Below are 7,209 nucleotides of genomic sequence, written 5' to 3'. Positions count from 1 at the left end.
GGCTCAAAAATGGACCCCTCAACTTTATTCTCACTAAACTATCATCCCATTCCTGCTGAAAATATTTACATACTTTAGCTTGATTTGATCGATTTCCAAGTTAATTATGAAATGCAGAATAAACCTTGAATTTTTAGAAGGTTTCAGTTTCATCCCAAATATTTTACACTCCTACTGATTGCTACTAGCTGCCTAGAAAGTATTAGTACAAGAAATGTAGAATGAATGGCATTCTAAAGAGTAAATATAGACTCTAATCTGAATACATCGCTACAGCTGTAGCAGATATTGATGTAAATTTTGACTATGACTGTAAAGGCAGAATAGTGTGTGGTGGCAGGAAAAACGAGTAGAAAAAAATGACTATATTAGGGACTCAAAAGCAGAGAGCTGGGCATAAAGTTTGTTCTGGTGGACAATATTTTTTGTTATTCTTCCTTGTAAAGTTTCAATGAGAAAATGATCACGCATGTTTTACATCATACATTATGATGGTTTCATGTTAAAACCATGACAAAATCCTATTGTGTGCACATAGAAAATTTCCATTGTCTGAGAACAAAATTTTGGTCCTTATTTAGCTGCATACCATCCATGATGGGGCCCTTAGATTTTTTACATGATATTCCATATCTATGATATGTGAGATCAGTAATAATTAAGCCTCCCTGACTTCTGTACTGGGCTAAAATGTAATACATTACTTTTCCTAACTCCACTTTTGCCTCAACAATTCCTCACTGGTTTCAAATTCCTTTTTAGACTTGTAAATGTGGCCAATCTTTTTTTAAATAAAACAAATCAAATGTATTTATTTGCCAGTCTCTGTCTCTACCATGAAGTGGCCCAGATTATGCTGTTTTTCATTTGGATGATTTATACCTGGAAACAAATTTTCAGTTGTCAGGTGTGAGGTGTTTCCTGCCATTAGCACCACTATATAAGTGAATTGTCAAACACTGCACTACATGAAGTTTCCTAGATTTCAGGTGTCCTCATTAAGACTGTGACGTCTCCCTCATGTTTTACTGTGATATAAAATAGCATTTGTGTAAAAATCCTGCATGTCTACATTTAATTAGACTATTAAAGAACACAATTCAGTTAATACTATAGGAAGCTGCAGTACCTGGCTGTGGAACATTTGTGGCTTGATCCATTTTCCTGACCAGTTATTGCCTAATTTACAAATATAAAAAGTGAACATTGACCGTAGGAAGTAAGACATCAATGGCTATTTTTCAAAATCAAGTCATTAATTTTCCAAGCACAGTTTTATACATGTTATACATTGTACTTGTAATTAAATATGGTTAATTAAATTAAGCATCTAACTACCCACTAGCTGATTTGTGGGTAGTTAGATGCTTAAATGCTAGCATTTGCACTCACAATTAATTATGAGGACACTTTTGTGGGTGGAATTAATTGTTGGTGCAAAATCAGAGGGCAGCCTGAAGTCTCTTTAAAAATCAGGTCCTAGGAGTCCTATGGTTTATATACAGTTGGGGGCCAGTCTAGCTACAAGTGAACAAGGAAGCTGCCTAGGTCAGCAGATTTGGCCTGGACATCCCTGTGTCATAACAGAGGGACTGCTGAATCCAGTTAGAATGTTATTGTGACTCTGTCGGCCCAGCTGCAACACCACTCATTTAAATTTGGCCTGGCTGCCTCTCCATCGCGATAAAAGGACTGCCAGGCCAAATCTGCCTAGATCTATGAGGACTGGGATGGCACACTGTAGTTTTGCCTAGGGCTGCAGATTGCTGAATGTACTATAAACAGAGGCTGCTTGAGACAATCACATCTCATAGCCCATTAAGAAAAAACTCTGTTTAGTAAAGTTTGGTTGCTTAAATGTGGGGGTTTTAAGCAAAGTAAAAAAGATTAGTACTGCTACCTGTTTTTTTTAAACATGAATTCTTCAGTTCATCTAAGAAGAGCAACAGATTCCACAGATTCTGTTTAGTCTACAGGTCATCTTTTGGGCAGGCATTTCAAGAACATATGCCAATAGTTAGCTGAATAACTACTGTATGCCACAGGCTCTAGAGAAAACATCTTTCCACTTAATGGGACTAACCGAATAATAATACAAAACAAAGAAAAATGTATAGTAATATTCTTGAATAGATATTCTGTGGTTATAAATCAAACATTTTCTGCATTCTGAATTTACCATATAACCCCCTCCAAATAGCTCCCAAAGAGCAACTGGAAATTTTTTTAAAAAGTAATCAAGTGACTTAGGACCCTAAATCCTATTTTCAGAAGTGACATAGGAGTCTAAATCACATTGATTTACAAGGAGACTTAGGCACTTTTGAAAATGGGACTTAGGCTTCTAAATTACCTTGATACTTTTGAAAATTTTACTCAACATCTATTTTAGTGACCATACTACCATCTATGGCAATAACTTCTTAAGATTTAAGGAAGAACTTTTCCCAAATCCATTTGTTAACTAGAATTTTTTTTATTTCCTTCTATTTGTAAATTTCATATTCTAAAAACAAAGGTAAAAGAATATACATGTCTAATTTTAAATATTACCCTTGATTTTCACAACATACAAAACTTTAATTTTAAGATTAATGGCCAGATTGTATCTTCTGCGTGAGAAGAAAACATTATCGGTTCCTACCGGTGGCTATGGAAGGTGGGAGCACTTTTGTGGCTTAGTTTGCCCCTTCCAAGGTACCACCAAGCCTTTTGGCAAAGACTTCAAGGGGATCTGACTCCATTTGGGGTGGAGTGAGAGAAATAGGTGCTGTTGGGACATGAGGCCCTAACATCATGACTGTGTGGGAGCTGTGTTGCCTTTAGTGCAAGCTCCTCATTGTCTCTGCTCTAAGTTATAGTACCGGTCAACTTGCAGTAATAATACAGAAAGAAAGACCTCATTCTCCTCTCACTTATGCCAATTTTGCACTGCTGTAACTTCATTGACTTCACTAGAATTGCTCCTGTTTTAAAGCAATGTAAGTGATAGCAGAGTCAACAGGCCAGACCGAACATTAAGAAAGTCATATACATTTCCAACAAAGGCAAATTATAATACTAAAGGAAATATTTTTGCAACACAACACTGTATTCTTCAGATTAAATAGCAGCAAACAGACAATTAAAATCTAAATCCACGTAAAAAAGGTTAAAGTTCCACATATCTCCACACTTTTTGGAGCTGGAGGTCACTAGATCAACTCTGGGATTTAGAGCACCTCAGATGCAAATATTCACCAGATTGTTCACAATTTAGCTCAGGCACCACTTTTGGGGCTCAGCAGAATTGTTCTTGGATCCAGAGATTTCTTTAAAGTTCTGAGGAGAAGGGATTGCAGTGGGTACCTCCAAACTCTAGTGATCCATTGAGTGCATAGCTCAGCTCTCAAAGCTCTCACAGCATCTGGCATTCTCTGTTAGAAGAGCACTGAGATCAGACATTGTCTATCCACCTTCCTCCCAGCTTCCTGGAAACAGAGTCTTCCAATATGTCACTGTTCCATAGCAGCTTGAATCATGGCTGAACTACTAGACAGGCAAGCTCACCACAGCTTCAGAGGTGAAATGTGAGAGTCCTACACATGATACGATCTCCTGGAACTCATCCCCAAAACCCCTATCTTGTCTACATTTAACACTCTTTTGTGTTATTTACAGTGAGTCAAGTTGAGTGTATATAAAGTATATAATTTCCTATTGCTGTTCCTTTTTTTTTTTTTCCTTTTCCTGGCAAGCCAACCTCTGTTTACTTGCCTTTTGTCTGTCTGCCCTCCTTCAGTGTTTCAGACATGCCTACCATAGTTTCAGGCTGATCTACACTGAAAAGTTATATTGTCACAGCTACGTCAGTTGGGATGTGAAAAAACATCCCCCTTGACCGACATAGCTGTGCCAACAAAAAAACATTGTAGACACAGCTAAAGCAACAGTAGAAGTCTTCAATATAGCTAACTTTGTTCAGGGAGATGGTTTTCATACACGGACAGAAAACTCCATTCTATCAGTGTAGGCTGTGCCTACACTATGGGGGTTATGCTGGCATAGTTATGCCAATATAACTGTTCCCTTATACTCTCCATATTGTAGACATACTCTAGTAATAATTAGAATAGTCTTATGAGGGTGAGGATGATTTTCAGATAAAAATTGTCCCATATTATTGTTAAAGATTCAGTTAGGTGCATGATGCAGATTTTTCACTTTCCTCTGAAGCATCTGGCACTGGTCATGATCAGACAGGATACCAGGACAGATGGTCTGTTCCTGTATGTCAGCTCATATGTTCTTAAAACTGAAACCAGACTAGCACAATCCCCAACCAAGAGAAATGCCAAGAGTGAATTCCAGAATCCTTAGTAACTCAATGTCCACTTATTGGCACAGAATGTCCACTTATTATCTCCCTATAAACTACTGCCGCCATTATCATAAAAAAGAAATGTGACCAAAGGCAAAGCGTTATAAAAATAGCAACTAGATGAAGGGCAAGCAGACTGCTATTAGAAGCTTTGTTTGCTAAAGGAGCACTTAAGGAAGACGAGGCTGTTGTGGAGGAGCTAAATGAATTCTTTGCATTGGCCTTCACTGCAGAGGATGTAAGGGTGATTCCTATACCTGAGCCATTCTTTTTAGGTGACAAATCTGAGAAACTTTCCCAGATTTAAGTGTCAATACATGAACTTTGGAACAAACTGATAAATTAAATAGTAGTAGGTCATCAGGACCAGATAGAAATCACCCAGGAGTTCTGAAGGAACTCAAATATAAAATTGCAGAACTACCTACTGTGGTCTATAACCTATCACTTAAATCAGTCTTTCTAACAGATGACTGCGGAAAAGCTAATGTAATGCTAATTTAAAAAAAAAAAAGGTTCCAGAGATGATACTGACAATTACATTCTGGTAAGCCTAATTTCAGTATCAGGCAAATTGGTTGAAACTCTAGTAAAGAACAGCATTATCAGGCACTTAAATAAACATGATAAGTTGGGGAAGAGTAGTCAACACAGCTTTTGTAAAGGGAAATCATACCTCACCAATCTATTAGAATTCTTTGAGGGTGCAAACAAGCATGTGGACAAGGGAGATGCAGTGAATATAGTATGCTTAGATTTTCAGAAAGCCTTTGACAAGGTCCTCATCAAAAGCTCTTAAGCAAAGTAAGAAGTCATCAGATAAGAGGGAAGGTCCTCTAATGGATCAGTAACTGGCTAAAAGATAGGAAACAAAAGATAGGAATCAACGGTCAATTTTCACAATGGAGAGAAGTAAATAGCAGAGTCCCTCAAGGTTCTGTACGGAGACCAGTGCTTTCAACATATTAATAAATGACCTGGGAAAGGGGGTGAACAGTGAGGTGGCAAAATGTGCAGACAATACAAAATTTCTCAAGATAGTTAAGACCAGAGGTAGCTGCAAAGAGTTACAAAGGGATCTCACAAAACTGAGTGACTGGGCAACAAAATGATGAAATTCAATGTTGATAAGTGCAAAGTAATGCATATTGGAAAAAAAGATCCCAACTATACTTAAAAATTATGAGGTCTAAATTAGCTGTTTCAACTAAAGAAAGACATCTTAGAGTCGTCATGGATAGGTGTCTGAAAACATCTGCTTAATATGGAATAGGAGTGAAAAAGCGAGCAGAATGTTAACCATTAGGAAAGAGAAATGAAAAGACAGAAATATCAAAATGCCACTGTATAAATCCATGGTACACCCACACCTTGAATGCTGAATCCAGTTCTGATCATCTCATCTCAAAGGAGCTATATTACAATTGGAAAAGGTGCAGAGAAGGGCAACAAAAATGATTAGGGGGTATGGAACACCTTCTATATGAGGAGAGATTAGAAAGAGTGGGACTGATCATCTTAGAAAAGAGATGATTAGGTGGAGATATGATAGAGGTCCATAAAAACCTGAGTGTTGTGGAGAAAGTGAAGAGGGAAGTGTTATTTATCCCTTCATATAACACAAAAAACAGGGGTCTCCCAATGAAATTAATAGGCAGCAGGTTTAAAACAAACAAAAGGAAGTTCTTCACACAACACACAATCAATCTGTGGAACCCATTGCCGGGGACATTGTGATGGCCAAAAGTTTTACTGAGTTCAAAAAAGCATTAGATAAGCTCATGGAGGATAGGTCTATCAGTGGTTATTAGCCAAGTTGGTCAAGGACACTACCCCTTGCTCTGGGTGTCCCTAAACCTCTGATTCCCAGAAGCTGGGACTGGTTGACAGGGATGGATCACCTGTTCTATTCATTCCTTCTGAAGCACCTGGCATTGGCCACATGGTACTGGGCTAGATGGACCATTGGTTTGAGCCAGTATGGACCTTATGGTTTTGGCTCTATCCTCCTCCTTTTCTGTCATTTTTCTTCTCTCCCCATGTAAATTTTGTTCATATGATGGCAATAAAAAATAAAATAAACTCATCCCTCACAAACACAACTTCTATCATTCTTTATGCACTGTTTCCTAAGAGCAGAAAATCAAAATTAACCAACTTTTTTTACCATAACTTCATATTGAAATCAATCAGGAGTTCTGCCTACAAAACAGTGACGCAATATAGCAGTCTGTGTTAGTTAACCAAGATCCAGTTTCATTCAGGGAGCTGAGTAACAAATATTGTGAATCATAGAATCGTAGGACAGGAAAGGACCTCAAGAGGTCATCTAGTCCAGTTCCCTGAACTCCTGGCAAGACTAAGTATTATCTAAACCATCCCTGACAGGTGTTTGTCTAACCTGCTCTTAAAAATCTCAAATGATGGAGATGCCACAATCTCCCTAGGCAATTTATTCCGGTGTGTAACTACCCTGATATTAGGAAGTTTTTCGTAATGTTCAACCTATACCACAATTGCTGCAATTTCAGCTCATTGCTTCTTGTCCTATCCCCAGAGGTTAACAAAAACAATTTACCTCCTTCCTCCTTGTACTAACCTTTTATGTACTTGAAAACTGTTATGTCCCCCCTCAGACTTCTCTCCTCCATTCTACATAAACCCATTTTTTTTCAGTCTTCCCTCATAGGTCATGTTTTCTAGACATTTGATCTTTTTTGTTGCTCTTTGCTGGACTTTCTCCAATTTGACCACATCTTTGAATTGTGGCACCCAGAACTGGACTCAATAGTCCAGCTGAGGCCTAATCAGCATGGAGTAGAGTGGAAGAATTATTTTCTCAACAGATG

This window comes from Mauremys mutica, chromosome 8, assembly GCF_020497125.1.
Source record: "Mauremys mutica isolate MM-2020 ecotype Southern chromosome 8, ASM2049712v1, whole genome shotgun sequence".
Classification (NCBI taxonomy): Eukaryota; Metazoa; Chordata; order Testudines; family Geoemydidae; genus Mauremys; species Mauremys mutica.
Note: the sequence above shows the minus strand (reverse complement) of the source record.